The sequence below is a fragment of the Lissotriton vulgaris genome, unplaced genomic scaffold (assembly GCF_964263255.1).
Source record: "Lissotriton vulgaris unplaced genomic scaffold, aLisVul1.2 SCAFFOLD_4546, whole genome shotgun sequence".
NCBI classification, from domain to species: Eukaryota; Metazoa; Chordata; class Amphibia; order Caudata; family Salamandridae; genus Lissotriton; species Lissotriton vulgaris.
This window is the reverse complement of record NW_028247009.1, coordinates 62,966-87,434: the sequence shown is the minus strand read 5'-3', so window position 1 is coordinate 87,434 and position 24,469 is coordinate 62,966. Positions and strand designations below refer to the sequence as shown.

The following is a 24,469-nucleotide window of genomic DNA, read 5'->3' as shown; positions in this document are numbered from 1 at the left end:
ACCATCACTCTGGAAGACCGCTTGCATTTGGCAATCTATTTTATGTCAGCACAACTTGTGATTTATGCGATTTATTTTTAGAAGTAAAAGTGCTATGCCTTAACGTTCTGTCACCTAGTATACTACCGGTCGAGGCATGAGGGCTGCTGAATTCATATCTGTGCATAGATCGCCGCCTAGTGTTGGGTCCGGATGATTGCACATTGTTGTCCTGGAAGAGTCTTCAAAGTATCACAAGATAGGTGGCTCCTCCCCTGGACTACAGTGCGCATGGGCATCCTCTCCATCCCCAGATTGTTTTTTTTCCGCCATTGGGTTCGGATGTCTAATCTTAACTCCAGTTAATTAATTTGTACTCTTTCTATTCCTAAGGCCAAAAGGCCTTCATAGCGTCGGTATTGTATCGTTCGGTGCCTGGCCCTTTCGGTTCTTCGATCGGCGTCGAAAGAAGATTCTCTCGACAACACAGGCCCAGACTACATCGACGATGGAACGGACCTCGTTTAAGCGGTGCCCCATTTGTCATTCAAAATATTCGAACTTAGATGTGCACCCAGTGTGCAATACCTGTTTGTCCCCCGACCACGACGAGTCGAAATGTTTCGCCTGCTCCAGGTTCCGCTCAAAGAAGACTATTAAACTTTGACGCACGGCGAGGCAGTCGGCCCAGCGGTCGGCTCCAGCACCTGCAAACATCTTCGATGCCGGGGACGAGGAACTCTTCCAGGATGAGGAAGAGGTGGAAGACTACGTTCCCGAGGAAGTGTCGGAACCGGCGTCAGAGCAGGATTACAATTTCGAGGTGGACGAAGCAGATGAGGAGTTCGTCCACAACCAAGACGTCGTCGAGGTAGGGGACGACGATCAGGCCCTTGCGGCCGTTGATGACGACTCCGGTGAGGAACCGAGTCCGCCCGCAGTTCCGGGGCCTATCATTAACATTCAGCCCTCTCCGGCTCCGGACGAGGCATCGCCGAAAGGCCTTAGCCAAGATCCATCCTCTCGGTCTACAGCCCCGCGACATAGCCAGGCTAAGACCCTTTCGAAGGAGCCATCAATCGATTCAGCAAAATCGAAACCGAAACAGACTGAGCCGAAACCGAAATTGCTCAAGATGGTGGTCGGTTCGACGTCGACGACCTCCTCGAAGGCTGTTGACCATCCTTCGACGCCGAAGATTCCTGTCGGCGTCAAGACTGGAACTTCGAAGCAGGGCTCGGCCACCAAGAACGTCGCCTCGAAGGCCTCGGCGTCGGTGCCCGCGTCGACGACCAAAGGCGAGAAGGGCAAAGGACTTCCGTTGGGAAAAGGTCTACAGCCACCCCTCTCAGGCCTCAAGACTGGGCTGGCGAAGAGGGTCGAAGCCACGCCCAAGGACGCCCCAACATCGTCGTCGACGCCCAAAGATGGAGGCGCACCGCGCCGGGAGCTCGATTCGACGCGGTCAAGCGAGCGGCCTACACAGGCGTTAAAGAAACCCGAAGCAAGCGCTTCAGCTTCGAAGCATGCGGATTCGACGCCACTTAAGTTTGGCCTTCCGCCCACGGCCCGTCCAAAGCATCTCGAGGTTTCCAAGATGGCGAAAGTGTCTTCGCATGCACAGGTCTTCTATCATGAGCCTTCTTACGACAACTAAGCAAAACTGTTTATTGACTCGGAGTCGGGCAGGCTTACCGTCCACAAGCGGAAGATCGCGCCTGAACATCCCTTGGAAGGTTACAGGATTCCCCTCAAAAAGAAGATGGTCTCCACCACCTCTCCCGTTCTTGTTGAACTTCTTCAGGACTACTCGCACCATACTGTTCAGTCTCCAACACAAAGTGAGGAGGACTTGAATGCGGACTATGGCCAAATGGCCTTCTCTTACAATACTGACACTGATCAGGATGTCTCAAATCAATGGTCAGGAGCAGGAGATCAAGGCGATGACCCTGATGACCCCCATACCGCTCCAGACTCTGTCCTACATTGTGAAACCATCACCAACTGAGGACACTACAGCATTCAATGCATTAATAGAGCGAGCAGTCCTCAACCATGACGTCGAAATGCATGCTGAGCCAGTGGATGAAGATTTCATATTTGATACCTTCTCCACATCTGAACGCACCGCCAAGACTCTGCCCATGCTTAAGGGGGTCCTCAAGCATGCCACAGCCATTTTCAAGGAACCAACAAAAGCCAGGGTTATCAATCCCCGGATCGACAAAAAATATAGGCCAGCCCCAGTGGACCCAACCTATAGCAAAGGTCAACTCCCATTGGACTCCCTCGTGGTGGCTAATGCACGCAAAAGGGCTAATTCTCAATCAACTGGTGACGCTCCCCCTCCGGACAAAGAGTCCAAAATCTTTGAAGCGTCTGGGAAGCGTGTGGCAGCGCAAGCCGCTAACATTTGGAAATAGCCAATACACAGGCCCTGATGGCTAGGTACGACAGGGCGCACTACGACACCCTAGAACAATTAATGCAGCACATGCCTGACATGTACAAAGAGGCAGCGGAAATGGTTATACAAGAGGGTAAACTGGTCTCCAATGCGTCAATCAAATGCGCACTGGATGCAGCAGACACTGCAGCGAGGGCGGTCAATACTAGCGTGATGCTGCGACGCCATGCATGGCTGTGCATCTCAGGGTTTAAATCCGAGATCCAAACTACTCTTCTCAATCAGCCGGTTAATCCGGACTTCCTGTTTGGACCCGAAGTTGACACAACACTTGAGAAAATGAAAAAAGACACTGAGACAGCAAAATCCATGGGGGCTCTCCAGTCACAGCAGTTTCGGGGCGGTTCCTTTCGTCGCTCCGGTAACAGGGGAGAAACAAGAGGACAGACTCAACAGCATTTACAGTACGCCAAGGGCAACACGCAATCTGCCTACACTAAAAACACCAGAGGTGGATACCGTGGGAACAACGCCAAGGGGAGAGGCCGCGGCAATAACAACGCCAGGTCCTCCACTCCCAACAAACAGTGACTTTTCCGCCAGCCCCCCTCATACCTCTGGTGGCGGTCAAGCTGCGACAACACTCCATGACACTCATCCTAATTGCTCCAACGTGGGCACGGCAAGCTTGGTACACCACGTTCCTGGAACTTTCCGTTGTGCCTCACCAACGGCTGCGCCTCAATCCCAGCCTCCTCACTCAGAGCCATGGCGACATTCAGCACCCAGATCCCAACAGTTGAACCTTGCGATTTGGCTCCTGAGGTCATAGAGTTTGGATACCTGAACTTGCCTCCTGAGTGCATGAACATCATCAAAGAGGCAAGACGACCGACTACCAGGGCCTGCTATGCAGCCAAATGGAAGCGGTTTGTTATTTACTGCTCCAACAATAACATTAATCCGTTGGACGCATCTACGCAAAACATCATATGTTACTTATTGCATCTGTACTAATGCAACCTAGCATACAGTTCCATCAGGATCCATCCGGCGGCCATAGCCGCTTACCTTCAAAACAGGCAGCATCTTTCCGTTCTCAGGGTACCTGCCATTAAAGCCTTTTTGGAAGGACTTAAAAGAATGATCCCTCCCAGACACCCCCCTTCATCAGTCTGGAACTTAAATATCGTTCTCACCAGACTCATGGGGCCCCCCTTTGAGCCACTCCATTCCTGTGACATACAGTTCCTCACCTGGAAGGTGGCCTTCCTAATAGGTATTACATCACTGCGAAGGGTCAGAGAACTGCAAGCCCTCACAATTCAGGAACCTTACCTGCAAATCCATGCAAATAGAGTGGTGCTTCGCACCAACCCTAAATTCATGCCAAAGGTGGTTTCGCAGTTCCACCTTAACCAAAATATAGAACTGCCAGTTTTCTTTCCTAACCCAGATTCAGTGGCAGACAGAGCACTGCACACTTCGGATGTCAAAAGAGCTCTCCTGTATTAAATCAACAGGACAAAAGCCTTTCGAAAGACTAAACAGCTGTTCGTTGCATTCTCTCCACAACATAAAGGCAACCCTATCTCCAAGTCGGGTATAGCCAGGTGGATTGTTAAATGTATCCAGATCTGTTATCAAAAAGCTAAGCGCACATTAACAGTTCCCCCAAGAGCGCATTCCACACGCAAGTTGGGGGCCTCCATGGCTTTCCTGGGTAATATTCCTCTAGAGGACATATGTAAGGCAGCCACATGGACCACCATACATACATTTACCAAACACTACTGCGTAGATGTACACTCCAAGCAGCAAGCTGCTGTAGGACAGGCTGTTCTCAGAACTCTCTTTCAGACTGCTGCAGCTGGCACGGGCACCCGCCGGTAAGGAGGAAACTGCTATTTATTCTATGCACAGATATGAATTCAGCAGCCCTCATGCCTCGAACGGAATATGCTACTTACCAGTATGCGTCTGTTCTTGGCATGAAGGGCTGCTGACATTCATATCGCCCGCCCTCCTCCCCGGTGCCTGTCGCAGCTGCAGCTCTCAGAATCATCTTCAGGCATGGTCATCACTTTCAGTATTACACTCCATCTCTGCCACAATGGCGAAAAACAATCTGGGGATGGAGAGGATGCCCATGCGCACTGTAGTCCAGGGGAGGAGCCACCTATCTCGTGATACTTCGAAGACTCTTCCAGGACAACAATGTGCAATCATCCGGACCCAACACTAGGCGGCGATCTATGCACAGATATGAATGTCAGCAGCCCTTCATGCCAAGAACAGATGCATACTGGTAAGTAGCATATTCCTTTCCTTCCTCCTTTCAACAAGTCTGTGCCATCAGTCACTTCATTGGGATGTGTAAATCCACTGCATGGCTCTGGAAAAATCACGACCACGCCATAGATGTTTTTATGAATGACCCTGCATAGATCCTCCGCCCCGTGAGTTCAACAGTCCTGCAGGACCCCTGAGGATCCATTTCAGTGACAGCTCTGAGGTGGGGTTGGCCGTGCAATGACAGTGAAAAAGACCAGCCTTTTTACTTGTGCACTGTGAGAGAACCAACGTCTGGCTACCTCATATTCTATAGGGCTGGGCGGAATTGACCTAACGCCACTACGCGGAATTATGGTAAACATTTTTGAATAATGAGAGCACGTCCAGAGGGTCTGTGGGCCCACTACAGGGGTCCCTCGTGCCTAAGCAGGCCCCCCGATCCGGCTGGATTGAGAAGCGGGGACCGGCCCAAGGCCTGGATTTTGGTCAGGGCCTGGGGTGTGGGAGCCCGCGTCCTGCGGCCTGCCAAGGGTCCATCTTCCCGGGACAAGGGTCCCTGGTGCAGAGCCCCGGAGCCCTGCAAGGGCAGGCGGGAGCCCTACCGATATGGCTCGGCTCGGGGCTGGCAGATGGGCGTCCTTTCTGTCCCGGCCATCTGGTCGCACCTCTCCCCTCGGCCATCTGGTCGCATGCAATGTTTTCCAACTGGGCGACCAGATGCCTCCCCGATCCCAGCCAGAACTCCAGGGTTTGCCAGAACACCCCTCCCGGGCTGGCAGTTCTCTGCCAGGAACCAGATGGATTATGGCCGGACAACATCTGCCTCCGTCTGGGAGCTCCCTCCTCCGGCCCATGGCGTGGCAAGTGCCCGGGAACTGGGCAATCCTTCCCCCAGGCGTGCGGGCCCGAGAGCTCCTGCGGCCTCCCCATGACTGAGGACCAGCCGGGGTCTCCGACCCCCCCAAGAAACGTTGCCCCCGAGCCCTGCTAGGGCAGGCGGAAGCTCAACAGCGAATGCTCTGGGAAGGGCAGATGGGAGTCCTTTCAGTCCCGGCCATCTGGTCACACCTTTACCCTCGCCATCTGGTCGCACTCTATTCTTTCCAATGGGACTTCTAGATGCCCGGGCCGCCTTGAAAGTCCTGATGGGGGCTCATTTACCTCTTTGATCCCAGCCAGGGCTCCAGGAGGCCAGGCAGGTCTGTGCCTAGGGTCCCCTGAGTCTCCGTGTGCGCACGGGTTCCCAGAAAGAGGGGTAGCCTTCCTCTGGATTACTAAGGGCAGGGTATGCCGGGACACCCCTCCCGGTCTGACGGATCCCAGCCGGGAGCCAGATGGGCTGGGCCCGGGCAACACCTCCCAGGCATCCGGGGCTCCCTCCTCTGGCCCACGGCGTTGCAAAGTGCCCGGGATGGGCTCCATGGGTCCTGGACAGTCCTGCCTGGGCTGTCTAGGCCCAAGATCTCCAGCGGTCCACCCCGTGCCTGAGGCCCAGCCTGGGTTCCCGGCTGGGAACCGCCTGCCCGGGAGGGGTGACCCGGCGTACCCTGCCCTTAGTTATCCAGATGAAGACTACCCCTCTTTCTGGGAACCCCGGCGTACAATGTGACTCCGGGGACCTTAGGCACAGACACGCCCGGCCTCCGGGAGCCTTGGCTGGGATCCAAGGAAGCGGAGTCCCCGAGCCCTGCACGGACAGGCGGGAGCCCAACCGCGAAGGCTCGGGTGGGCAGATGGGAAGCCTTTCGTTCCCGGACATCTAGTCGCACCTTTCCCCTGGGGCATCTGATTGCACGTAATGCTTTCCAATGGGGCTGCCCTGGAAGTCCCAGTGAGGGCTCATTTGCCTCCTCAATCCCAGCCAGGGCTCCAGGAGGTCTTGCGCCTCCGCGCCTAGGTTCCTCTCAGCCACTCGATGCGCACGGATTACCTGAAATGGGGGTAGCTTTCCTCTGGATTACAAGGGGCAGGTTATGCCGGAACACCTTCTCGGGCTGGCGGTTCTTTGCCATTGACCAGATGGGCTATGCGTAGATGGCTCCATGGGTCCTCAGCAGTCCTCCTCCCGGCGCCCGGGCCCAAGAGCTCCGGCGGTCGAACCACAAGGACGCAGGAGACGGGCAGATGGGAGTCCTTCTGGTCCCAGCCATCTGGTCGCACCTTTCCCCTCTGCCATCTCGTCGCACTCAATGCTTACCAATGGGGCGACCAGATGACTGGGCTGCTCTGGAAGTCCCGATGATGGCAAATTTGCCTCCCCGATCCCAGTCAGGGTTCCAGGAGGTTGGGCGCGTCTGCACCTAGGCTCCCCTGAGTCTCACAGTGAGCATGGGTTACCAGAAAGGAGGGTAGCCTTCCTCTGGATTACTAGGGTCAGGGTACTATGGAACCCCTCTCGTCCAAGTGGACCTCAGCAGGCAGCTGGACGGGCCAGGACGCAGCCCCAGCCCAGGGTCCGTCCCCGGGCCTGCCGCGTGGCAGGCTGCAGCGGATTGGGTCCTGTGGGCACGGGTATCCTCCCCCTGCTTGGCTGGGTTCAGGGGCCCTGGGTAGGGTGGCCTCCCCACCCTGGGCTCTGTCCTCGATCCTGCTGCGTGGCAGGGTTGCCCGAGACAGGGTTCCGCGGAGGCTTCCCCTGAGCCTCTGTCCTGGGAGCCCCGGCTGGGTCCCAGGTCGGTGCTCTGGCCCTGGGTCCCGTCCTGCTGCTCCGCCAAAGGCCTGGTACAGTGTTCCATTGTGCACAGGGAGCCACCCCATGCTTGACTGGGTTCAGGAGCTCTGGCCGGGGCCCCGGGGAGGGCAGCCTCCTCCCCCGGGCTCTGTCCTTGTTCCTGCTGCGTGGCAGGGTGCCCGTTATGGTGTCCAGCGGACCTGGGGAGGCTTCCCATGTGCCTCTGGGCCTGGGAGCCCCGGCTGGATCCAGGGGCCCCACCGGGTCACAAGTCGGCGCTCCGGCCCTGGTCCCCGTCCCTCGGCCTACTGCTCCGCCAGTGGCCCGGGAAGGGGTTCCATTGTGCCTGGGGAGCCTCACCCCAGCCTGGCTAGGGTTTGGAAGCTGGGCCCGGGGCTTGTGCTCTGTCCTGCGGGCCCCGGGGAGCAGGAGCCCCCTGTCCAGCAAGCCAGCCGAGGGTCCAGGCACTGGAGACGGGGGTCCACCGGGGCCCGGGGAGGCTCTCCCCAGCCTGGCTGCTTTTAGAGGCAGGGACCGGGCCAGGGAGCCGAGGTTGCTGGGGTTTTCTGCCCAACCCTAATATTCTATTCAGTCTTCATGACTAGTGTTGTTTACTTCCATCACAGCTGTAATTCGTGGAAGAAGACGCTTGGCAGAAAGTAGCCATGGTCATTTTTGTCCCATTTTGTTTTTGAGATATTGTACGGAAGTATGCTTTTGTGCATGTTGATTATCACTAAATCACCTGTGGTGTGTGACCTTAATTAATCCAAAACTGCAAAGGTTGTGAATTTTGTGAAAAAATCTTCAGAACGGAAGGATAACTTGAAGAAATAAGTGCTTACCTGGGTGGGCCCAATACTGGAGTTTATGATTTGACCAAATATTTAGGAAGCCGGTTACAGTCTTGTGAGAACCAAAGATTACTGGCACTTTGGGTATCTATTAAACCCAAAGACTGGCCCACTAATGAATGGACTAGTAGGACATCAGTGGACTGTGCTCCCTACTAAAGCATTAGAAAACCAGATATTTTATCCTTAACCCCAGAAACAGACATTTTGCTTGTCCGGCTTAAGTGGGCATTTCAGTTTTTGGACCTCTCTTTTGCATACAGTCTGGAGGGTCCAAATAAAGTTTTATTGCAGGTGCACTAAACCCATTTAATTTTTCTCTGTCAATACATCACCAAATCCAATTTCATTTATATAACCTAAATGCGGGAAAATGTTTGTTACTGATGTTTGACCCTGCATGAAGTCTAACAATTCAACAGCTACATCAGATTCTCCTTGGCACATGGGAAACTAAAGATACAGAGTGCGCAGCCTACCAATTACCATTTCTATCTCCAGGATGTCCTGCATAGGGATGGTGTGGTTGACTTTGTGTTTTGAACCATTCCATGACAGGTTTGTCAATGCTTACACAATATCTGTACACAAATTGAGAAATCTGTGGGATACATTACGGTGTAATCTATTTCCACTATCAATAATGAGGTGGGGGCAGTGGAATTTGGGCACTGAGAGAGACATAGGTATGCCTATCACCCACAAGGTCGCCGCACATCTTTAATAGAGGGAAGATGGCTGTCAAGTCAATTCACACATCTACTTTTCTTTAGTTAGTCACCCAGAACTCTTGGTTTGACAGAACAATAAGGTTTTTGGCCAAAGTAAGTGGACCCAACGTTTTCTTCTGTAACAAGGTCAAAGTGTTCTTAAGATGCTCAAACAAAAGGAAGGATCAGCTGCAATAAAGCCCCTTACCAAACTAATACTATTATATCCTGTAAGCATTCGATAGAACAGGAATGGAGTCTCATCTAATCTCATCCAGAATACAGTGCTTTTTTTTACTTGCTCCTTCATAACATACAACCAACATCGCCGCCCAGATTTTCCTAGGGCTAGAAAATATATGCAAAATAGATCTGGGTCCCAATAACAATTATTACCATAATGCCCCTTGATTTTGGTAATTGTTATTTTGAATCATTTAGATGTACTGAAGTTCTCTTTTTAAAAATTTGTATTCAAATACACAATTGCACTTTTTGTAGAGTAAGGGATCTGCAAATGAATTATTAGCTGCAAAAGTGATTCAGAATTTTGAAATTAATTTGTGTGAGCTTTCTTATTACACTTTAGACTATTTTGGAAAACATAGTTTTGCTTCTGTCGTGTAGACCCTGTGGCCTGTCTACATTTTGTCTTGATTGGAACTCCATTTTGTCTTCTTTCTACTTGGAAAATGATGACCTTTTGCTTACTAGGTTTAAAACATGGCGATCTATACCTTCCTGGCGAAAATGTATACGTCACGTAATTTGACCCGTAAATGTGTCACATTCTCCGAACTCTAATTTGTAATGTCATATTCTCCTGGTAGTGACGTACAAACGATGTCACAAACAAAAGCTCCCCCCTGCAACAATAGTCTGAGTCTTTTAACCTCTGGAAAGGCACCGAACATCAATAAGCCAAGCAGTGCGGTCTGTTTTGGCATATTTGTACCCTATTAATACATTCATCTCGTGTGTATAATTTTCTCTAAAAATCTTCTGAAATAGACACCAAATCGGAGTGGTCTTCACCCTGATTATTGATTTGGCGGCTGTTTCAGATTCCCCTGACGGAGCTTGCCAAATCAACATGCTGCTTCAGCCTCCATTCCCATACGGAATGCTGATAACGCGCAGAGAAGAGCTGATCCCAGCTGTTGTGTGGTTTCTTTCACAGGAACACTCACTTCCAGACAAACTTGCAGTATGTCGTCCCTAAGAAACTGTAGATTCATGTTAATCTGCTCATAGTGAAGCGCATAGAAGTGTGTGTTAGGGTGCTAAATGGCTTTCTTGCCATGTTGGAAATGTTCATATTATTCTCATTGTTGGTTGTGTGCCTCAGTGCTGTATTAATCATATTCTATGTAGTTATTTTCCTGTGCTAAGCAACAAAATTTGAATGTTGAAATAAACACTTTTTAGCCATAAAGTGTCTCTAACTTAGTGCTGAGCTTGTGTGTGATATTTTTAAGGATTGAAATTGGGTTCGAATTTCCACTGTGTCCTGAAACCTTTATGGGGCTGTGACCTAGAAAACACTAACACCACATCAGTCGGAGAATATCAAATCAAAACCTTGTTTATGATTTCAAATGATTTTATTGAGAAAAGTTTTATATACAGAGTACAGTATACAGGAGTACAGTATAAGTCTCCTGAGGGCAAAACTTGATCACTTTGCATGCCGGTTGGGCTACATACGGCATCTCTTGGAGCATGTATGCGGTAGTCATATACTTGGTGTGTGGCGTTATGAGCGGCTTGTATTTGTACCCACAGGTGGCAAGGAGAGGAAAGGAAAGTAGGAAAAAGACAGAAAGAGGGGGAGAGTGGATAGTGAGGAAGGACTGCGTGGTTCGAGTGGCATTTGGATTGGCCGGGTTGCCGCTGCCAGACTGTTCGCGCTACATTGGCTGCGGGGGGTGCAGTGCCCCCTTGGGTGATTGCCTATGGGGGCTTGTGTGTGGACAGGTAGTCATCCAGGGAAAGCCACAGTTCCCCTCTTGTGCTGGTGTTTGGTGTATGGTTTGAGGTTGTTATCCGCCCCCCGTAGGAAGATGATCCAGTTGAACCAGCTCCTGAAGGATGCTTTCCCTGTGTCTTTCCAGTTAGTTAGGACCGTCTTAACCGCTGCTGTGAGTAGGTCAATCAGATCTGTCTTCTTTGGATTGGATTACCGGTGCCATGAAGGCGGTGGCTAACCCGTGGAAGTCTAGCTGTAGTGAGAAACCTAGAGCGTTATTTATAAAGTCGCTTATTCTAGTCCAGAATGTTTTGACCTTAGGGCAATAGAAGATTAGGTGTGCCAGGTCCCCTTTTTGTTTATGGCAGCTCCAGCACACGTCGTTGTCGCGTATCCCTATTGCCGCTAGGCGGGAAGGGGTCCAGTATATTTTGTGGAGTAGCCAGTATTTAGTTTGTGCCAGAGTAGTGGTGACTTTGTTGTGTGGCGCTGACGACCAGAGGTTAGATTTCTCCCTCTCGCTGAGTGGCATATGGTGGAGTGACTCCCAGTATTCTGTTTTGTTGTTCAGTTTAGTTGTCGCTGCGCTTAGGAGCTTGTAGAGGTGTGACGTCTGGTGTCTGACCTTATTTAAGTTTGCTGCATATTGTAGGATAGGGGGGTCACCTTGCTAAGTCCTGCTCTTGTAATCGTCACCTTTATTTTGAGGAAGTTGTACAGCTCAATGTCAGATAGGTTGTGTGTGTGTTTATGGTGTCGAAGGTGAGGGGTGTGTCTTGGCTACCTAGTTGGTTGGGGTTGGAGATGCCATGTTTGTACCAGGAGACCATGTTGAGCATTTTGTCGCGGTATTTTATTTTTGGGTTAAACCAGATCAATTCCCACTTAGTGTTTTTAATGCTAACCTCCATTTTTTTTGTCCACTTTGAGGAGGGCGTTCCTGGTGTTCTTAAGTGTGGTGTTATTGGTGAACTCGGGATGTTTGCTCGCCGTGAGCAGGGCTAGGGGGTCGAGGCCATTTATGATTCTCTTCTCTAGTGAGAGCCATACTGGCTTGTACTCTTGCTCTGGGATGAGCCAGTATAGTCCTTGTTTAGTTATGCATGCTGTTTGAAATGTTTTAAAGTTGGTAAGGTTTAGCCCGCCCAGGCTTTTGTTTAGCCTGAGTTTCTGTAGGCTTATTCTGGGTCTTTTATCTCTCCATAGGAATTTGTTTATGATTTTGTCTAGGCGTTTGTGGAAGTCCTCTGTGTTGATTAGTGGAAGCATGTTGAGCATGTAGTTATCCATGGTTGTTAGCATCATTTTAATTGTTTCCACTCTGCCCCACCAGCTGATGAATCTCGGTGACCACGCCTCTAGTTTACCTTTCAGTTTGTTCAATAGTGTCACCTCATTGTGGTCAAGCGTGGTCTTGAGGTCACCCCCAAAGTATAGGCCTAGGAATTTCAGGAATTTCTTCAGCCAAGCCAGCTCTGAGTCCCCTAGTACAGCCCTGGTCGCATGCACATTCAGCGGTTTGCATTCATATTTGTCTTTATTGAGTTTGTATCCCGAGGCCTGTGCGTACTCCTCTATGGTCGACATTAGCGCACTGGTTTTTCAGTGGTGATGAGGATGTCGTCTGCATATGCCGCTAGCTTAACTGTGTCGCCCCCGATTGGGATTTCCCTTATTTCTTTGTTATTTCTAATCATGGCCAGGAGTGACTCCAGGGCTAGTAGAAAGAGGGCTGGGGAGAGTGGACAGCCTTGTCTTGGGCCTCTCTCCAGAGTGTGTGGCTCGGACGCCCCACCATTCACTACCACGCAGGCTTTTGGCTCGTTATAGAGCTCTAGCACCATCCTACTATAGTTAACCCCCAACCCGAACTTTAGCATGCAACGATCCAGGAAAGGCCATGACACTCTGTCGAAAGCTTTTTCGGCGTCAAGGGCAATCATGACTGCTGGGCTGGTGGAGGTATGGTTTATTAGGTGGCTCAGGAGTCTCGTGTTATCGTGGGACAGTCTGTTTTTGAGATAGCCTTCTTGAGAGCAGTGTATGAGGTTGGGCAGATGCGTGTTTAGTCTTGTTGCTAAGATCTTCTAGTAGATCATGCAATCCACGTTGATTAGGGAGATTGGGCTGTAGTTTTTTGTGTGTTGTGGGTCCTTACCTTCCTTTGGAATGACTATAATATTGGCTTCCGCCATTGAGGGGGTCATTCTCCCTTTTTGGATGCAGGTTGAGAAGACCTCCACCATTGTGGGTCTGATTAGGTGGAGGAATTGCTTGTAAAACCTCGCCGTGTACCCATCTGGCCCGGGCTTTGTTGTCTTTAAGGCTTGCTACCGCCTTTTCTATTTCATCACCAGTAATGTCCTGTTCTAGTGTCTCCCTCTGTTTTTCCGTCCGTGCGGGCAGGGGGAATCCTGTGTAGGAGCTTGGCTCCTCCATCTTCACTGAGGTTCTGGTCCTCCCTGTAGAGTTCCTCATAGAATTCTTTGAACTCCCTGAGGATCTCTTTGTTTGAAGTTTTGGATTTGTTTTTGGAGTCTGTCACTGCGGCTACAGCATGATGCCTTTGTTTGCTCTTTAGGTATGAGGCTAGCGCTTTCCCGGCTTTGTTAGCTGTGCATAAGTTAATTGCTTTGTATTTATTTAGCCAGGTGTCCGCTCACTCGCTCAGGATTTTGTTTAGCTCGTAACTCTTTTTCGTCAGGGTTGTGAGTGTTCCTGTCTTCTAGGTTAGCTATGTGGCCTTCCTCTAGTTCCTTGATCGGTTTATCGAGATCTGTGACCTTTTTGTTTCTCTCTCGATTCATTCTTGCTTTGATGGGGAGTAGTTTCCCTCTGATAGTGTTTCAAGGCATCCCAGAGGGTGCCCTTTATCCGTATCTGCGTTATCATTGAACTCTAGGTAGTCTTTTATGGAACCTTCCATCTCTGCTGTATTGGTTTTATTTCTAAGGAGGTCGTTGCTGAGCCTCCATCTGCGCGTGATGTGTTCGTTATGCCTCCCCGATAGCGTTAGACTGATGTGTGAGTGATCCGAAATTGATCTGGGTGCTATTTCTGTTTGGTCTATGAGGTGTGTGTGTGTGATTCCGAGATTAGAATGTAGTCGATCCAACTATAAGAGTTGTGGGGGTGGGAGTAGAAAGTGTAGTCCCTGGCGTCAGGGTTTTGAAGTCTCCATGGGTCCCTAAGTCGGAGCTTGGCGCACATGTTTTTAAGTATGTTCTCCCCCTGCGAGCCGTGGCTAGACCTTTGGCGGTGTCTGTCTGTAGTCTGGTCCAGCACTTGGTTTAGGTCTCCTGCTACTATTAGGTGGTTTTCCTGTGGAAGTTTGCTGAGTTTGTCCTCGACCTTGTTCCAGACTGCCCTGTCCTCTGTGTTGGGTCCATAAATGTTTGCGATGTGTATTGTTTCCTCCCTCCTGATCAGGCTAGTTATTAGGATTCTACCTTCCTCATCAGCGTAGGACTCTTGTAGTGTCAGTTTGGCCTTTTTGTTTATCAGTGTGATAACCCCTCTCTTTTTGTGACATGCCGGTGAGCAAATTGATTGATCGATCCAATTTGCTTTTAGTTGTTTTGCGTCGTTGGCAGACAGTTTTGTCTCTTGGAGGACGCACACGTCACTTTTTAGCTTGGTTAGGTACTTTATAACTTTCCTTCTTTGACGGGGTGGTTGAGACCTTTAACATTGAAGGAGACAACTTTAATGTTAGCAAGGAGTTGGCCTTGATGAGTGTGTGTCATTCTGTGTGTTGTGTGTCGCTCTTAGTTAAGGTTCTTGTGTGTGTAATGGTTTGTGTTATTGCTAGGGCCCATGCCTGGGTTGGTCTTGCTACCCCCTCGTCCTTGTAGTTGCGGGGCCTATCTGTGCTGTCTCGTGGTCTTTTATGTCCGTCCACGTGAGGTCCATCCGAACTTCCTAGTGATCGTATGTGTTCGTCCCTGAGTAGAGGGGAGAGGATGAAGAGATGGAAAGTGAGGAATAGATAGATAGACATGGGAAGCCCATATAGCTGTACTCTGCGTCCCCCCATCCCCCAAAACAACCCTCCCACACCTCCCCCACCCGCTGCTTGCTGAGTAGGTGTGCAACAGCAAAGTTCCCTTCCCCCCTCCTCCCGAGGAAAGGTGATGAGTTCTTCCCATGTTCTTTAAATCATCACCCTGTAGACGGCTTGGCATAACGTAAAGGATATATATTTGACCTTGTCAGTTCTCCTTGGGGTGCTCACCCAGGTGTCCATGTCATGCGGTTGTCGCTGCATCTAGCGGCAGATAAAGTATGGGGGAGATCCGTTGTGGGGTTGATTTGTCGGTTACGTAGGATAGGCACGCAGGGTGTAGTGTTTGAGGTAGTCTTTGCATCTAGAGGTAGAAAAATATGAGGTAGGTCCGTTATGAGGTAGATCCGTTTGTTACATTTCTGAGTCTGGTAGTCCCTGTTTTACATTCACTCAGACTTCTCCGCGTTGTCCGGGGATGCGCTACGTTTAGCCGCTCCTGGATTCTGGGCCTCCATGTCCTGCGCTGGCGGGCCTTGGATGTACCTTCTTAAGTCGCTTGGGTCATCGAAGATCAGTGTTGTTATGTTATTTTTATTTGTACTGCGCACAGCTGCCCCAGCAAAGGGGCGTCCTGGCGCATTGACAAGGTCAGCACAATACAACACCCTAAAGAATCATGAAAACCATAGAGGCTACAAGGAGGTTAAACAAATAAAATGGTCTTGATGGCCCGTCTGAACTGAAGAAGATTATCAATAACTCGAATATGCAGAGGGAGGGATTTCCACCAGGTTGCCGCTAGAACTTGAAAGGAGCGGCCCCCAGCTCTACTATGAAACGCGGAACCACCGCCAGATTTTGACCGAGGGATCTGAGGGCTCGCGAAGGAACATATGGTGTCAGCAAATTCTCCAAGATTTGGGGAGACGTACCCTTGAGAATTTTAAACGCCAGGCATAAAACCTTGAATTTAATCCTCTGGTGTACAGGAAGCCAGTGAAGGGAATGCAGAGATTTAGCGACCGAGCAACGCCTTGGTAAACCTATCACTAGTCTGGCTGCCGCATTTTGAACTCGCTGCAACCGAGAGAGTTCGGCTTGATTGATCCCAGCCAGAAGTGAGTTGGCATAGTCCAGCCGGGATAGCACTGATGCTTGAACCACCAGCTGCCTAGTGGAAGCATCAAAGAACTTAAGGATTGGCCTGAGTCCTCTAATAATGCCATACCAAGAAGCTGCCACCTTCTTGGTATGGCAGATGAAACTGAGGGACGGATCGAGCCAAACCCCCAGATTCTTCATCTCCGATGCTGGAGACGGAGTCACACCCAATTCAGAAGGCCACCACTTGTCATCCCACAGTGCCGCCTGCTTGCCGACTACCATAATCTCAGTCTTCTTGGTGTTTAACTGGAGACAGTTGGAATTCATCCAGTTAGCCACCGCCCGTAAGCCGTCACAGAACCTGAGGGCCTCCGTATCGGAGTCCCCACTCAGCGTGACCGCCAGCTGCGTGTCATCTGCATATGAGACCATCGTCAGGCCCCAATGCTTGACGACCGCAGCCAGCGGCCTCATATAAAGGTTAAATCGAGTGGGACTCAGCGAAGACCCCAGATCTAGCGGATAGATTTTAGACTTACCGGGCGGGATCGCGACCTGGAATGACCTGTCAGCAAGAAAAGATCGGAACCAGCAAAGGGCGGAGCCTGTAACCCCTATCTCCTACCTAGCAGAATCCTGTACGGGACCGTGTCGAACGCAGCACTAAGATCTAATAACAGTAGTGCCGCCGTCCGACCAGCATCAAGCACGGAACGCAGATGTTCGACCATGGAGAGTAGGGCCGTCTCCGTACTGTGGCCCGCACGGAACCCATTCTGGGTAGGGTCAAGAATGTTAGCCCTAGCTAGGTGGTCTACCAAAATGGTGTTCACATGGGCCTCCGCGACTTTCGTGGCCCAAGGAAGTAACGAAATAGGACGGTAGTTCTCAGGCTTGAGAGGGTCCAGAGTTGACTTCTTCAGAATGGGTGTGACTACTGCCTGCTTCCATCTAGTGGGGACTACCCCAGAAGAGAACGATAGGTTTATCAAAGAAAGCACCAGAGTGCGACATGCCGGCGATAAATTCTTAAGCTGGGCCGGTTTCAATGGATCTGTAGGAGATCCTGATTTAATTTTGAGGCTAAGAGAATCAAAGGCCTCCATAGTCAGAGAGGGCAGAGTCGTAAGACACTCACTGTCTCAGAATACAGCTGACCCGCTCTAAAGATGGTGATCCCGTCGGGAAGTTTCGATAAATGGCCAATACTTTTTCGCGAAAAAAAGAGGCCAGACCTTCACAGTGGGAGTCCGAACAAATTTCCATTCCCGCTGTCCTCTCCGTCATTAAATCTTTTAGCACCTTAAAGATCAGTTTTGAAGGGTTTGGGTTATTCTGAAACTCATGAGCGTAAAAGGTTGCTCGTGCTCTACACACCGCCCTGTGGTATGCTTTAATCTTGGCAAGATAGCAGGCCTTCAAATCAGGGTCGTACGCTTTCCTCCATATTTATTTATTTTATTTATAATCTTATAGCGCGCCTGAATCAGCCCCGAAGGGGTATCTCCGCGCGTAGCTTCTGTGTGAGTTGGACAAACTATAGTTAAGAAGTGGCAGAGGGAAGGCTAAATTAATCTTGTGTGAACAAGTAAGTTTTTAGTTTCTTCCTAAAGTTGAAGAGGTTGGGAGTTTGTCTTAGCTGAGGAGGGAGGGAATTCCACAGCAAGGGACCTTTAAGGGAGGGGGCACGGCCACCCTGTCTCGCTCTGGTAACTTTAGGTACATATAGCAGCATAGTGTTGCTGGAGCGTAGAGTGCGTCCGGGAGAGTAGGGGAAGAAGATATCTTTCAGATATTTGGGACCAGACCCATAGATGCATTTATGCATGATGCAGCAGAGTTTAAAATGTACCCGCTGTTGCACTGGAAGCCAGTGAAGGTGGGAAAGGAGAGGACGGGAGGGGGTACGGGGATCTCTCAGCCTGTCTGCAAACTCTTTTGAGGGACGATAAGGCGCTATCATACCATGGACTAGGCTCATTCCGACGACACTTAGACCACCTCAAGGGGATCAGAGAATCAAGGGCACCAGAGATCCATTCACAGAAGGAGTCATATCATTGATCAACCTCAATAGGAGGGCATAGAGGTGCCTCCTCAAGCAGGCGATAGAAATCCTCCAATCTTAGACTCGTTCTTAAACGACATTGAAAGAAACTATCATGAGGTATGAAAGGATATTCAAACATAGAGTATGTCAATTTCACCAACATGTGGTCTGTCCAGACCAATTGGGTGGGACAGTGAGCCCTAACTCCCTCAAGGTTCATAAAGAAAGGATCGAGTATATGACCATCTCTATGTGTAGGAGTATTGATCAACTGAAAGAGCTGCAGGCCCTCTGAATCGTCCAGAAAACTCCTAATAGGGGGGCAAGGACAGGCAGTCAAGATGAAGATTAAGATCTCCTATCACATTAAAATTAGCACATCCTAGTGTCTCTGTGCTGATAAGATCAGGGAGAGCAGCCCTGAAGGCTGAGTCGCAGGCCGGAGAGGGTGAACTGGTGGCTGAAAGAGATTTTAAAGCGAGCACTTTCACACCCTGGGAGTTTGACAGCCTTCCACTCACACGGGTAGCAGCTCTTGATGACCAAGGCAATCCCCCCCCCCCCCCCCCCCCCCCCTAGTCACACGATTAAGGGTAAAGATGGAATAATCCGGTGGGATAGCCAGATTGAGTATAGGAGAGTCAGAATCCTGCAGCCAGGTCAAGAAAAGCGCATCAGGAGAATCATCTTTAAGAAGATCGTATATCTCCTGGTAGTGCTTTGTCAAAGATCTGACGTTTAAACTGCAGAGAGTGAGCTCCCGTAGTCCTACCTTACTTTTGTGTGGGGAAGACCGCTCCACTGATCGAGTAAGGGAGGGGGCATCTAGTGACCAAGCCCCACACCTACAACTATAAGGACCACATAGTGGGTCCACAAGCGGGAGATCACAACGGGAAATCTGATCGTGGATGGCTAGCAAATCAGCCCTTTGATAAGTAATGATAGAAAGAGTCATAATGTCCTATCCTAGCGTCCTGCCGCAGCCCGCACTTCCTTAGCGCTGACGGGCGCAGACGGGCAGGACTCTGGCGAGACTCAGGCGCAGTGAAGGCGCGTCCGCTGCGCGCTGTGTAGAGCGTCTTAAGTAGGCGTTTCCCAAATTGGCAGAGCGCTAGGACGCTAGAGCGCTCGAGAATGGCGTCCTGCAAGTGTCTCTATCACCCCCAAGATGGCGAGCTCTGAAACAGCTCTGAAACAAACCCCCGGGAACCGGACCCGCTCGACCAGCGGTGAAATTGACAATTAAAATGCAGGTAGGTGGCCAGAAAGAAAGGCAGGTTAAAAACAGGGCAAATACAAATTAGTCCGCCATTTGTCCGTAATTCTGAACCTCACCGGGCTTGCAAAGCTGAAGGTGATGATGTTCCTACGTAGTGTGTCCCTTAGTGCCAGGAATCCCTTCCTGGTCTCCACCGTTTGTCTTGAGAAGTCCTGCGTGATGATTATTTTGTTGCTTTCCCGTCTCAGATTCGGGTTTTTGCGAGCTAACGCAAAGATCGCCTCTGTGTGGTTTGATCTTAGCGGACCATATATTATTGGCCGAGGCCCCTTACCCTGCGGTGGTTTCGTTGCCGGCACTCTTTAGGCCTTGTCGATTTCGAATTGTCTGTCGAATTTGAGGCCGGTTAGCTGTTGTATTAGTTTTTCTATCAGGGTTGTGCAGGCGCCGGCTTTGTCCTCTGCCCCCTCAGGGATCCCCAGGGTGCGAATATTCCCTCTTCTCGCTCGTCGTCCTGCTCTGCCAGCTGTTTTTGAAGGGCCCTTGAAGTCTTGGTGATGGCCACCAGCGATTTTTTGCTCTGTAGGGTTGCATCCTCAATGTCGCTGATGCACTTTTCTGCTGCTTCTATCCTGGTGTTTGTATTATGCAGGTCTGCTCTTATTGCTGATAGCTCTAGTTGCATGTTTTCAATTGTTACTTTGGTTGATTTTGCCACCTAGTTGCCTTTGTTTACCCTCTTTAGGATCATGTCTAGGGTAGTTTCGTTGCTTTGCTTTAAGGGTGATTCAGGTGTGTCTTTCCTGTGTTTCTTGGTGTCGTTGAAGGGTTTCCACTCCTGTCCTGCCATTGTGTCAAGGCCACTTCTGGATTGGAAGCTTCCTAGTCTGCCTTCCTTTTGGAGGGAGGATAGGGGCTTAGCTGATTCACCTCTTGGTATTGGAGTTGTGGGTTGTATTCTGTATCTGCTCGGTTCTCTGATGTTCCTCGTCCTGGTCTTTGCCTTTGCCCCTGCCAGCTCTCCCGTTGCGGTTTGCCTCCTCGTGATCGTGGATGGTCGCTGTCTCTTCTTCTACCGCGATTCGGTTTGTCCTGAAGTTGTGCCTTGTGCTTGGTGCCTGCGGTTGCAGACCTTTCTCTCCACCCCTCGCTTGTGCTCAGCTTTTGTTATGGTCCGGCCGGGGGCCGCTTCTTCCGATCTGGTCGTTCGGTATTCCCTTTCCTCGGCGTGTTGCACTGTGGTGTATGTAGGGACTGAGTATGCTGACTCTCGTTGCTCCCCCACGTCGTCCCTCTTGTGGCCCCCTGCCTTCGTGGTGGTTCGCTCCTGTTCGAGTTCCTGTTAGTGCTTTGTCTGCACGCACGGGCTGGCAGTTGCAGGGCTGCAGATGCGCTTGGCTAGCTGGCTGACTGGAGGTGGCACTAGTTTGCGTTTGGGGGCCACCGTAACGGTAATTATGGCTTGCACTCTATCCCTTGGAGGGGGGAGCTGGTGTACACAAAATGGCCGCTCCCAGTGGTGTTTCCGGTTTCGGTGTCTGGGCGCAGTGTCTTGCTGATTCTCACGCTGTAGGCATTTGATGGTGGATGTTGGCGTAGGGTTCCGTTGGAGATCCTGGAGGCCTCCGGGGGTACCTCTACTTGTGTCTGGCCCCCTTTTAGATTTACAGATACGCGGTCGGGGGCTTGGCGAGATGTGGGTGCAGCCGTCAAGATGGCCGCGTCCGGTAGCACTTTCGCTTCCTCTTTATGGTACTGCTACCCACTCGGGTTTACCAAACCTTTTCCTATTGTCTCCTGGAGGCCCCTTTTAAGCGCCAATGAGTGGTTTTGGTGCTGGGCCTGGTTTGCATTGTTGCAAGGGCAAACTTGTGAGCTCAAATTGTGCTGGAAACCACGCAGTAAACCGGGTCCCTGCTTTACATCTAAATAGGAGCGAGTGCACCCAGCTCCTGGTTGTAGTCATCAAGTAATCGGTTGACACCGCACCGAAGTTAGCAAGTAAGTAATCCCCAATGCTGAATTTCTGTGATTCTTCATGTTACCTAATACCCTTCAATTTTCCTAACCGGGCCTGTGCTTGGCTTCTGCTGGGTAGAGCACATATAACTGACTTCAGAAACCACGAACCAGTGACTTTTTTACATAGGACCAACAGAGCAGTCAAAAAGTTTCTTTCTAGCGAGTGAGTCTTCCACATTGCTATTAACAGAGCAACAGCAGCACAGGATGAATACGGATTTGGTCATAAATAATTTACTGCTAACTCCTGTATGGTAAATAAAATGTGAGGTTCATGCAGGCAGCATTAATAATTGCCTACAAAAGCGATTTTCTTCCATTTGCAGTGAATGCGGGTCACTAATGAGAGACACTGAGCTGAATAAAATAATAAAAAACACAGATACTTCCCCACCGGTCCCAAACTTAACACATGCTTTTGTCTCATCGTGTAAAGATATTAACGTGCGCATCAGTGTTGGGTCCATCCCCATTTGGATTAAAATTTGCCATACCTTAGCTCTGTTTACACAGTCGAAAGCCGTCAACATGTCCATTAAAGCAAGATGCAAGTTCGATTACTTTGCCACAGTGTTTTGGCTATAACTTCAAGCATTGTTTCACCATTCCTATTCCATTTCGAAAATCCAGCAGACACTCAATTAAGACAGTGTTTTCATTTACCCATGTCAATGAAATGTCCAATTGTATAGGACTCTTCCAAAGATCTTAGTAGGGATACCTATCAGGTATATAGGGTGATAATTTATAGGCTCAGAGCGACTTCCCTTTTAAAAGATGGGCACTATCAAAGGGGCCATGATTTTGGGATTGTGTGGTGGCTCATGGAATTGAAGACATTTGTCAATAAAGGTGCCCATAACGTCGTCTCACTCTTAATTAAATATGTGGGAATGCCATCGGTGCCGGGGGCCTTTCCACACCTAATCTCCTGAATGGCAATTGTGACTTCTGAGAAGGATACAAATGGTAAAATGGAAGTGGCAATTTTGGTTGCTGGTAGTATAGATGACCTTAAAGTGTGCTGCCCAATCCTCACTCCTTATATGGCAGCTATTAGTGGTGCCTGTTTGATCTATCGCCCTCATACAGGATACTGTTCTCCAAAACACCTTACTATGCTTTGCCTTAGCAGTGTTTGTAAAAATGGCTCACTGGTCAGTTCTAATTTTCTTTCTGCTCTTTCTGGTCACATACTTTTACTCCCTGTGCAGATAGGCAACAAGATTTTTATCTCTAGTTTGGACAATGCCTTACGCGGTAGGAGATTAGCCAGTAAGCACGCATGATCTAGCCACTGGGGGAGGGACTGCATTTCTGATTTAGCTGGCATCAATAGGGGCACCTGAATTTCAACCCAAAGAGCTACAAAACTGTCTACATCCCCTCTCTACCCGTTGTCTCCCGTTAAACTCCCCATCATCAAAGACATATTGGGACCTATTATTTCCCCCAAAGTTTTTATCAGTTCGGATTGCTTCCAAGACAGCCTAAGTTTGTCTGGGGTTGGCTCTGCACTACTCAGTCTGGGAAAAGCATGGGCGGGATCCCTGGCGGGTGTTAATAAAGCCATCTCAATTGGGCTATGGTCACTGACATTGGTGCCAATGATGGCACCATGTGGTAGGCGGCTAACCAGATTTTGGAAAATAAAGACATAGTCTATTATAGATGACCTATTACTCCCCCTAAAAGTGGATGGTCCTTGCATGTCTTACCCTGAAATCTCTACTATATCATACATATCTGCCGCATTGAGCAGGGCCTCCAGTTCAATCCTTTTTTGTCTGATCTTGTCTAGGGGACTGAATACATTTTTGCTCTGTTATTGGGTAAGCTACTGTTAAAGTCACCTGCTAGACATCGGTGCATTTGATGACCCTTCTGTGACTCCATCTCTACCAGGCATTCGAAAAATCACAAAACCTTTAGTAGACCTATCAGTCTAGTGACTTAAATAATCTACTAGACCTATTTGAAATGCTCTTGACCCATAATCTGGTTTCAAATGATGTGATCATGGGCAAATAATTTAATTCATTGAGCGGCCATGTTCTTCATTATCACATATGAGAGCACCTTCAAATGGGTGAGTTCAACATGTCTGCTGTACTTTGGTTAATAGACTAAACTTTCTTTGAATATTTAATACAAATCTAGCCACGTGTAGGATACACTTGACCCCTGACATGCCTCTTAGTTCCTTAACAGCATTTTAATCCGGGAGGGGGCAGGAATGTTTCATAAATCATGTTTAAAATCTATCACTTTTAATAAATACATAACTAATACATTATTATAGCACACTGTCATTTGTAATCAGCAGATTTTACATTGAAATGGCCACAAATCTTCCCACTGCCATGCAGCATTACTAATAAAACTATATAGTGTACAAACAATGTTAGAAATGGATTTTCAACAAATGTCATTTGCACATAACCAAGTTAAGTTTTATGGTTTGTTTTGCTCCTGTTTGACTCTATGTTTGCATCATAATTCTTATTTACAAAAAATGTGCTTGAGAGCTTATGAAACGTGTAGTATTAGGCTATTTATTTAAATGTTATCTGTTAGAGAAAAATAACTGATGTCTTCAGACTGCTCACTTGACAAAAACCTCTAACTTTAGTAAGCGAGAAAAATAACCTTAATTTTCCAAGCAACAATTAGTTAAAAGACAAACTGACATTTGACCTCTTTCCTTGAACAGGAAGCAATTGTGTCAAGATAAAAACAAGATTTAATGACCTCTTTATTGCTCATTCCCTTTCTGAATGAACAGAACACCTGTTCTTTTCTAGCCTAAGTTTACTCTAGATGGGACTAGGAGGTGCTAAAATTAGCTCTCGTGATAAAAGTTTACTCTCAATTGCTAGTGGGCGAGATCTACTGTCTACTATAGAAGATATGAAATTAGATAAACCTGGAAAAAAGTTGATTTGGAACATTATGAAAGTCATTATTATAAAAACAGAGTTATGGACCCTTTATATAGGACTGCTTGGTAGCTGCTACCTTGGGATTTCAAAACTTCCACCCTCCCACCCAATAACAGATTCATCCATAGGGATAAGCCACCGAAGCACGCCCGGCACTCAATGGAACAGCCTGGTATGTTGAAGAATGAGAAACTCAAAGGTCACAGGGGCGATTCCCATGTTTCTTGGTAAAGCA

General features: G+C 49.3%; 1 protein-coding gene across 1 annotated transcript in view; it reads left to right on the top strand.

Annotated features, from left to right (window-relative positions):
• LOC147665673 (E3 ubiquitin-protein ligase TRIM39-like) overlaps nucleotides 1-24,469 on the top strand; it is a gene marked incomplete at its 3' end in the record, with an annotated part of 100,079 nt that overhangs the window by 44,971 nt on the left and 30,639 nt on the right. The gene's annotated exons all lie outside the window — the stretch shown is intronic.